We start from the raw sequence: 10,361 nt of genomic DNA, 5'->3' as shown, positions 1-10,361 counted from the left end.
AATGTTCTTTAGTTTCAGTCACATGAATGATGAATATTGAAGGTGAGCTTCAAAGACAAAAATTAGGCTCATACCCCACCCGACGCACCTTTTATAACGTGGATAAAGACGGCATGAAAGGCTTTTCTTGTATTTGAAATTCAGGTCCTGTTTGGGCTGGAAGATAAAGGTGAAGGGAGAACTAGTGAAATGACATCACAAATAGAGCTGGGAGACATTTTTCCACTCAATAGTTTATTTGCTGCAAAATGCAGTTTTGGAAGGAACAAGACTAGTCACAAACTGGTGTTGAATTCACTGAATAGTTTCAGCCAAAATAAAATAAAATAATAATAATACTAAAAAAATCCAGGCTAGGTTCACAAGAGGACTGGAGGAGACAGCTATTAACCCCACCCAGTAGCCAAGCGGCTAGTGCACCGGGTTCATATCCCTGTTCTGGAACAGTGTTAATAGATTAACCACGTACATCTAGAGGTGGCTGTGCTATTTTAAGATCGTTTTCTGTCAGCAACAGAATCCATTCCCAGGAAAGAGCTCAACATACCTTATAAACCAGGGGTAGGCAACCTGTGGCACGTGAGCTGATTTTCAGTGGCACTCACACTGCCCGGGTCCTGGCCACCTGTCCGGAGGTCTCTGCATTTTAATTTAATTTTAAATGAAGCTTCTTAAACATTTTAAAAATCTTATTTACATGACATACAACAATAGTTTAGTTATATATTATAGACTTATAGACACCTTCTAAAAATGTTAAAACGTATGACTGGCACGCGACACCTTAAATCAGAGTGAATAAATGAAGACTCAGCACAGCCCTTCTGAAAGGTTGCCAACCCCTGTTATAAACAGATATGAGTAAGGCAAATATATTGCAGAGCAAGGTTACACAGTTCACACACCTTTAAGAACCTAAAGAGCTGCAGAGAAGACACATCACTCAAGCAGCAACAATCTGCCCACTTAAATTTGGCATAATTAGCATTTGTTTAATTAGCAGCCTGGACATTCCAGCACTGCACATTGTTGCACTGCAATTTCTTTATAAAAGACGTGTAAGAAAATATTTTACATTAAAAAGTGCCTTTAAGAAATCTATCCCTGAAGTGCAGCCTGCGGATGTGAGAATTGGCAGTCAGTGAACAGGGGCAGCACAAAAGTCTGGGCAGGGAGGGGAAAGAGGCGTCTCCTGGAGAGGGGGGCAAGCGGGTCAAGCTGGTTCTAGGCACGTGTCACATTTTCACAAGGAGGCTCCCAAGCACAAATTCAGAGGCTGGGTTTGCATGAAGACACCCACACTCTGTATCTCACAGACAGGGCCGGCTCCAGGCACAAGCCAAGCAAGCTGGTGCTTGGGGTGGCAGCTTGTACGAGGCGGCATTCCGCCCAAACCTGGGCACGGCTGCTTTTTTGTTTTGTTTTTTTGTTGTTCCGCTCTGGCCGCCCTGTAGGGGGCGGCAGCGGAGAGGACGGGAGTGCCCTGCAGCAAGCCCGGCAGGGCAGCCAGTATCCTCTCTCTCTCCCAGCCATCCGGAGCGGCGCAGAGCCCACCCGGCAGGCGTCAGGCAGCGAGGTGGGAGGGACCGCGTGGCCGCGTCCTGCTGAAGCCCTGGCCGCCCCCCTTCTCTCTCTCTCCCCCTGCTATGCCGTTCTGGCCGCCCTGGTTTTTTTGTTTTTGTTTTTTTGCTTGGGGCGGCCAAAAAGCCAAAGCCAGCCCTGCTCACAGGACAGCACAGCTGCATTGCAGGCTGTAAACAACAAAGGTGTACAGAGCTTGGAAGTGCCAACACCACATGAACCCAACAACCAGGGCCCAAGGCCAAAGCCATTCTATGGCACCCAAGGGGTTGCAGGGAGGTCTGTCTGCAGAAAGGTTACCCTAATGATTAGGTTACCCTAAATTGTCACAGTTTGTGGACACATTAAGGAGCCATGAGAACCCTCTCCCAGTCTGAAGGGTGCAAACCCCAAGAGGGCAAGAAATCATTAAAGGCACCAGGGAGCAACTGGAGCCAATGGGATGAATTTAGCAAGGGGGACATTTTCACACTGGTGCTGAGGAGACGATCTCCAGCAACAAGGGAGTCTGAGAATCTGGGATATTGCAACCTCCTGCCCTGCAATCTCTGTTTGGGGATCATTGTGTTAAAATGTATGACTGGCTTCTCTCTGCTTGTGGTCTACTCCATGGGGGAGGGTGACCACAGCTCCTCGGGAACTACACACAGTACAGGTTGATTAAGGTGAGTCACTAAACAACTCCAGAGAGGTACCACCCTGTGACAGCATGTACTCCCGTAGTCACACTCTACAAGTCACCAGGGGTCGGCAACCTTTCAGAAGTGGTGTGCCGAGTCTTCATTTATTCACTCTAATTTAAGGTTTCGTGTGCCAGTAATACATTTTAATGTTTTTAGAAGGTCTCTTTCTATAAGTCTTTAATATACAACTAAACTATTGTTGTATGTAAAGTAAATAAGGTTTTTAAAATGTTTAAGAAGCGTCATTTAAAATTAAATTAAAATGCAGAGCCCCCCCGGACCGGTGGCCAGGACCCAGGCAGTGTGAGTGCCACTGAAAATCAGCTTGCGTGCCACGTGCCATAGGCTTGCCTACCCCTGCTGTACACCCTATTGTAATAATCTTTATAGAAAATACACCTTGTAAGGCATCATTTGAAAACTAATAACTTGCTGGTCAATAATATCATGGTGAAATGGACGTAGCAACATTATAAGTAAAGTTATAAATTCCCCCAAATGATGTTGGCAGATGTTCAAATGCACGGAGCCCCAGTTAGGCAGCATTGGTCAAGCAGGTCTGAAACAAAGGAGTGTTTTCCCCTCAGTTTACATATAAGTTTTAAGACAGTGAGAGGAGGAAGACAGGAGACAAGGAAAATCTGCATTTCAGGAAACAGAGGTGAGAAGAAACAGCACAGAACTTTTCACCACCAGACATGTCGCCTTCTTTACTGTGAATAAACTTTGCTTTGAGGGGTGAGCTTCAGGAAACTACATCTTGAAGGGGGACTGGACTATAAAAGTGAGGGGCAAAAACATCCCACATTCCCTCTTCACTTAAGATTACAAAAGAAAAAGCCATTGGCCTTTGGGAGCAGATCCTGACCTGAGAGTTTGTCAGCAATGTTAATGGGAACCTGTAGTGAGGGACGTCACCTTTAACGAAGTCTAGTTTGTTAAGTTTAGAAAGCGTTTTATTTTTATTGTTCATGCAACCATTCCTGACTTTTATCAGCTGAGAAAGGGTCATGTGGTAGCTTGTAACAGCTGGAACACGCTCGGCATTGCGCTCAGAGCGGAAGCAAGGTGCAAGCACTGGCTTTTAGACAGACTGGCTTGCTGGGGATACGATACTGGCATATAGAAGGGAGCTGTGCAGCTTTAAGTGGCCCAATCAGGGAGTGGGACGGGGATCTCTGCCCAGAGATGGGGTGGCTGGAGTCCTGAGCTAATGGAGGTAGCTAGAGATGCAGTTACCCTGAAACTGTGACAGGCTCCCTGAGAGAAGGGTCACAGGCCCCCGCATTAGGGTAACTGACAGTTAGGACTGGAGAAAGTCCTAGAGGCAGACTAAGAAACAAGTGTGATGCTCTGTACCTCAGGGGTGTGACGGGTTGGATCACAGAAACCACCCTGGGAGCTGTCACCTGATGTGCCAAGACTACTTCTGCCCCTGCTTTCCTGCCCGGCCAGCTTGGGACTTCAGTGCCCTGTCTGGTTTGAGCCCGACTTGCTAGCCTGCTGCAAACCCAGACCCAGGTCTGAACCACATCCCCTAACAGCTGCAGGCTTAATTGAAAGCAGCTTACAGAAGTATTCTTGCCTTTAACACCCAGATACCCAACTCCCAATGGGATCCAAACCCCAAATAAATCCGTTTTGCCCTGTATAAAGCTTCTACAGGGTAAACTCATAAATTATTCGCCCTCTATAACACTGATAGAGAGATATGCACAGCTGTTTGCCTCCCCCCACCCCCCAGATATTAATACATACTCTGGGTTAATTAATAAGTAAAGAGTGATTTTATTAAATACAGAAAGTAGGATTTAAGTGGTTCCAAGTAGTAACAGACAGAACAAAGCAAGTCACCAAGCAAAATAAAATAAAACATGCTAGTCTATGTCTAATCAAACTGAATACAGATAAAATCCTCACCAGTTCCAGAATGCTCCCTTTTACAGACTAATCTCCTTCTAGTCTGGGTCCAGCAATCACTAACACCCCTTGCAGTTACTGTCCTTTGTTCCAGTTTCTTTCAGGTATCCTTGGGGGTGGAGAGACTTTCTCTTTAGCCAGCTGAAGACCAAAATGAAGGGGTCTCCCACGGGCTTAAATAGACTTTCTCTTGTGGATGGAGAGCCCCTCTCCTCTCTCCTATGCAAAGTCCAGCTCCAAGATGGAGTTTTGGAGTCACCTGGGCAAGTCACATGTCCATGCATGGCTGAGTTCCTTACCAGCCAAGCCACATTCCTGGGAAAGCCCAGATGTGGATTGGTGTCTCCAAGTTCATTGTTGGCTTAAGTGTTTCTTGATTGGGCACTTACTGAGAATAGTCTTTGCTCAGGAAGCTGACCAACTGCTTCACTACAGCCTACTTAGAATCAGACAAGTATGCAGCCAGTATTCATAACTTCGAATACAAAAATGATACATGCATACAAATCAGATTAATAGATTCAGTAGGTCATAACCTTTACATAGATATGTTACATGGCATATGCAGCATAAAACATATTCCAGTTATGTCATATACACATGCATAAACATATTTCCATAAAGCCTTATGGGGGGCGCCATCACAAGGGGAACACCCTACACCCCAATGTTCATCTCTATAAAATGATTGTGTGGGATCCAATGCAAAGTTTGGCTACCAAACAACGTTATAAGGGAGCTTTGCGCAACTTTAAATGAGCATGTGCTCTAATTGATCAGCAATGTAACAACGAAACAACTTTAACCGGGATGACGTTAAGTGAGGACTTACTGTAATTTCATTTGGTGACCCTTAGTTCTTGTGTTATGGGAAGGAGTAAATATTTTTTTACTTTCTCCACACCAGTCATGATTTTATAGACCTCTATCATATCTCTCCTTAGTCATCTCTTTTCCAAGCTGAAAAGTCTTATTAATCTCTCCTCATAGGGAAGCCGTTCCAGACCCCAAATAATTTTGTTGCCCTTTTATGAACCTTTTCCAATTCCAATATATCTTTTTTGAGATGGGGCAATCGCATCTGTATGCAATATTCAAGATGTGGGCATACCATGGATTTATATAGAGGCAATACTATATTTTCTGTTTTATTATCTATCCTGTTCTTAATGATTCTCAACATTTTATTTGCTTTTTTGACTGACGCTGCACATTGAGTGGAGGTTTTTAGAGAATTATCCATAATGACTCCAAGATCTTTTTCTTGAGTGGTAACAGCAAATGTGGACTCCATCATTTTATATGTATAGTTGGCATTATGTTTTCCAATGTACATTACTTTGCATTTATAAACAGTGAATTTCATCTGCCATTTTGTTGCCCAGTCACGAGAGATCCTTTTGTACCTCTTCACAGTCTTCCTGGGACTTAACTATCTTGAGTAGTTTTGATTCATCTACAAATTTTGCCACCTCACTGTTTACTCCTTTTTCCAGATCATTTATTAGTATGTTGAATAGGACTGGGCCCAGAACAGACCCCTGGGGGACACCACTATTTAACTCTCTCCATTCTGAAAACTGACCATTTATTCCTACCCTTTGTTTCCTATCTTTTAACCAGTTAACAATCCATGAGAGGACCTTCCCTCTTATCCCATGACTGCTTACTTTGCTTAAGAGACTTTGGTGAGGGACCTTGTCAGAGGCTTTCTGAAAATCTAAATACACTATATCCACTGGATCCCCCTTGTCCACATGCTTGTTGACCCCTCAAAGAATTCCACTAGATTGGTGAGGCATGATTTCCCTTTACAAAAACCATGTTGACTATTCCCCAACAAATTATGTTCATCTATGTGTCTGACAAATTTGTTCTTTACTATAGTTTCAATCAGTTTGCCCAGTACTGAAGTAGGGTTTACCGGCCTGTAATTACCGGCCTCTGGAGCCCTTTCTAAATATTGGTGTCACATTAGCTATCCTCCAGTCATTTGGTACAGAAGCTGATTTAAATGATGAGTTACAGACTACAGTTAGTAGTCCTGCAATTTCACATTTGAGTTCTTTCAGAACTCTTGGGTGAATCCCATCTGGTCCTGGTGACTTATTACTGTTTAATAGGGCTGTCAAGTGATTAAAAAAATTAATTGTGATTAATCACACTGTTAATAATAGAATACCATTTATTTAAATATTTTTGGATGTTTTCTTCATTTTCACATATATTGATTTCAATTACAACACAGAATACAAAGTGTACAGTGCTCACTTTCTATTTATTTTTGATTACAAGTATTTGCACTGTAAAAAAACAGAAGAAATAATATTTTTCAATTCACCTAATACAAGTACTGTAGTACAATCTCTTTATCATGAAAGTTGAACCTACAAGTGTACAGTTATGTACAAAAAAATAGCTGCATTCAAAAATAAAACGACGTAAAATTTTAGAGCATGCAAGTCCACTCAGTCCTACTTCTTGTTCAGCCAATCGCTCAAACAAGTTAGTTTACATTTACAGGAGATAATGCTGCCCTCTTCTTGTTTACAATGTCACCTGAAAGTCAGAACAGGCATTCTCATGGCACTGTTGTAGCCGCCATCGCAAGATATTTACGTGCTAGATGCGCCAAAGATTCATATGTCCCTTCATGCTTCAACCACCATTCCGGAGGACATGTGTCCATGCTGATGACGGGTTCTGCTTGATAACAATCCAAAGCAGTGTGTACTGATGCATGTTCATTTTCATCATCTAAGTCAGATGCCACCAGCAGAAGGTTGATTTTCTTTTTTGGTGGTTTGGGTTCTGTAGTTTCTGCATCGGAGTGTTGTTCTTTTAAGACTTCTGAAAGCATGCACCGCACCCTGTCCTGATCAGATTTTGGAAGGCACTTCAGATTCTTAAACTTTGGGTCGAGTGCTGTAGCTATCTTTAGAAATCGCACACTGATACCTTCTTTGCGTTTTGTGAAATCTGCAGTGAAAGTGTTCTTAAAATGAACAATATGCTGGTCATCATCCGAGACTGCTATTACATGAAATATATGGCAGAACGTGGGTAAATCAGAGCAGGGGACATACAATTCTCCCCCAAGGAGTTCAGTCATAAATTTAATTAACGCATTATTTTTTTAACAAGCGTCATCAGCATGGAAGCATGTCCTCTGGAATGGTGGCGGAATCATGAAGGAGCATACGAATGTTTAGCATATCTGGCATTTAAATACCTTGCAGTGCTGGCTACAAAAGTGCCATGCAAATGCCTGTTCTCACTTTCTGGTGACATTGTAAATAAGAAGAGGGCAGCATTATCTCCTGTAAATGTAAACAAACTTGTTTGTCTCAGCGATTGGCTGAATAAAAAGTAGGACTGAGCGGACTTGTAGGCTCTGAAGTTTTACATTGTTTTGTTTTTGAGTGCAAGTTATGTAACAAACAAAATCTACATTTGTAAGTTGCACTTTCATGACCTAGAGATTGCACTACAGTACTTGTTTTGAGGTGAACTGAAAAATACTACTTTTGTTTACCACTTTTACAGTGCAAAGATTTGTAATAAAAATAATATGCAATTTGACTTCAATTACAACACAGTACAAGACATATGAAAATGTAGAAAAACATCCAAAATATTTAATAAATGTCAATTGGTATTCTATTGTTTAACAGTGCGATTAAAACTACAATTAATCGCAATTAATTTTTTAAATCACGATTAATTTTTTGTAGTTAATTGTGTGAGTTAACTGTGTTTAATCAACAACCCTGCTGTTTAGTTTACCAATTTGTTCCCAAACTTCCTCTAATGACACCTCGATGTGGGACAGTTCCTCAGATTTGTCATCTAAAAAGAATGGCTCAGGTTTGGGAATCTCCCTCACATCCTCAGCCATAAAGACTGATGCAAAGAATTCATTTAGTTTCTCCACAATGGCCTTATCGTCCTTGAGTGCTCCTTTAGCATCTTGATCATCCAGTGGCCCCACTGGTTGTTTAGCAGACTTCCTGCTTCTGATGTACTTAAAACATTTTTGCTATTACTTTGAGTCTTTGGTTAGCTGTTCTTCAAATTCTTTTTTGACCTTCCTAATGATATTTGTACACTTCGTTTGCCAGAGTTTATGCACATTTCTATTTTCCTCACTAGGATTTAACTTCCACTTTTTAAAGGATGCCTTTTTGCCTCTGTGACCAGGTCCCAGTGGGGAGCCAGCTATGGTCACTCAATTAGGGTGAACTGCAAAGAATGGGGGCAGCCAACCCCCAAAAAGCTGGTGGATATTCCAATACTTAGATTCACCAAGCCAGCATAAAACTGCTTCTTTATTACCTTACCAGTTACTCAGAAATCCAAACAACACAGTTCCCTTAAAGTGATCCAGCCTCAGGCCTCTATTCAGGTACCCATGCCAAATATGTTGAAAATTTCTGTAAATCTTATTTCATCATATAAAAGAAGTTCTACCAATCCCAAATGATCAGGCACATTACCTCCCAGGTTAATGAATGTTTCAGATCTTACCCAAATACACGCTACAGCCAATTCTTATTAACTAAACTAAAATTTATAAAAAAACAAAAGAGAGAGAGAATGGTTAAAAGATCAATATACATACAGACATGAGTTCAATTCATTGAGGTTCAGAATCACAGCAGAGGTGGTGAGCTTTGCAGGTGCAAAGAGATTCTTTAGAACTCAATTCATAGGTCATAGTCCAATGTCCAAATCTCATATTCAGGGCGTGCCAGCATAACTGGGACCTCAGGCTTGGGACTCAAACTTCCCCTGATGAAGCCTAAGCAGATCTGAGGTGACAGAAGTAGGACCCAAGGATCTTGTATACAATTTCATGTCCTCTTTGACAAGTTGGGATTTCCTTGGTGAACAAAAGGTAATTAGGATGACTTTGAAGGAGAGCCATTACTGGTGCTTAGCTATATGAATTAACATAAGGCCATTTGCTTGTTCCGCCACCATTCACAGTACATTTCAAAGAGAGATGAATACCAAGCTATCCCGTGTTTACAATTCATTTAAATAATATCACAATACAGCATAGACAGGGACTGTTGATTACATTGTCCACCCTACTCATACATATGTCAATACACAAAAACACAAACATTATCTTACCACATGTCTTCCCTGGGTTATTTATTTTGCAGGATGTTTAACCCTTGCTAGCCATGTGTCACACCCCCAACGTGAGACTGGTGTGGAAGGGCGAAATTAGACATCCTGGATACACCTCAAGGATCTCCCAACATCGATACAAGTTGTGTTTACATTGAATTCTTTTTAAGGTGAAATTATTGAGGCCTGCTTTGGCCCCAGCCAAAAACTTAGTCCATGCTTTGTGAAACACTTTAGTGACTCCAGGGTTTGGTCTACGTGTTGACTTAACATAGCCATTAATGTTCTTTAAAGAGCACTTACTCCCGCAGTCACCAATTTCCGCTTGTTTTTAAGTGGACTTGGCTTGTAATTTCTTTGAGTTTCTTGTTTTGGGGCTCTTCTGGCTCTTTAAGGGTCTTGTTGCTTCTTGTTTTGGGCTTCCTGCTTGAAGTGGCTTATTGATTGTTGCTTGTTTTGAACTTCCAAAGGAGTGGCTGCTGCATTTTTTGTAAATTTCCCTCCGGAGAGCATGATTGGCTCCCAGTTGCACAATCCCTCTAACCAAAAGAAAGGATCTGGAGGAGACTGACAGACCCCAGGGCCAATGGGGAGGCCAACGCTCCAGGTCAGCCCGATTGACAGGGCACTACAGGCCAATGAGGGAAGGGATTCAGGGAACCAAGAGCCCGGGAGTGGGAGAATGGATACTTACTCCATGCGCTTTGGATGATCCCCCTCTCAGCACCAAGCTGCCATGTGCCCACTCTCTCCTCCATGCCCTCCTTCAACATGCACGTCTTCCTTCAAACCCCGATCTTCCCGCCATTCCTCTCACTCCCCTCCCAACACGTGCTTCAAAACAATTAGGGAACTAACCAGACACTGCGCCTCACTCTGATGTTCAGGGATGTGGCTTTCTATTGCCTTCTTTCCATCTCCCTGCATTGGCATGGTGCCTACCTACTGTAAACTCTTTGGGGGCCTTTCTAAAGAGCCTGGCATGTCGATGCTGTACTGACAGCCTTCATGTGCTTTAGCATCTGTGAGGGGCAGGCT

This window comes from Terrapene carolina, unplaced genomic scaffold, assembly GCF_002925995.2.
Source record: "Terrapene carolina triunguis isolate 2854851 unplaced genomic scaffold, T_m_triunguis-2.0 Scaffold29378, whole genome shotgun sequence".
Classification (NCBI taxonomy): Eukaryota; Metazoa; Chordata; order Testudines; family Emydidae; genus Terrapene; species Terrapene triunguis.
The sequence above is the reverse complement of the archived record's forward strand: the minus strand, read 5'-3'. Positions refer to the sequence as shown.